This window comes from Oncorhynchus mykiss, chromosome 19 (genome assembly GCF_013265735.2).
Source record: "Oncorhynchus mykiss isolate Arlee chromosome 19, USDA_OmykA_1.1, whole genome shotgun sequence".
Lineage (NCBI taxonomy): Eukaryota > Metazoa > Chordata > Actinopteri > Salmoniformes > Salmonidae > Oncorhynchus > Oncorhynchus mykiss.
The window spans coordinates 64,884,549-64,885,096 of NC_048583.1; positions in this window are offsets into that span (position 1 = coordinate 64,884,549).

The following is a 548-nucleotide window of genomic DNA, read 5'->3' on the forward strand; positions in this document are numbered from 1 at the left end:
GCCACAAGGGGATTCATGACTGATTAAGCTGCCACAAGGGGATTCATGACTGATTACGCTTCCACAAGGGGATTCATGACTGATTAAGCTGCCACAAGGGGATTCATGACTGATTAAGCTTCCACAAGGGGATTCATGACTGATTAAGCTTCCACAAGGAGATTCATGACTGATTAAGCTGCCACAAGGGGATTCATAACTGATTAAGCTGCCACAAGGGGATTCATGACTGATTAAGCTTCCACAAGGGGATTCATGACTGATTAAGCTGCCACAAGGGGATTCATGACGGATTAATCTTCCACTGCCTCTGTCACAAGGGGATTCATGACTGATTAAGCTTCCACAAGGGGATTCATGACTGATTAAGCTTCCACAAGGGGATTCATGACTGATTAAGCTGCCACAAGGGGATTCATGACTGATTAAGCTGCCATAAGGGGATTCATGACTGATTAAGCTTCCACAAGGGGATTCATGACTGATTAAGCTTCCACAAGGGGATTCATGACTGATTAAGCTTCCACAAGGGGATTCATGACTGATTA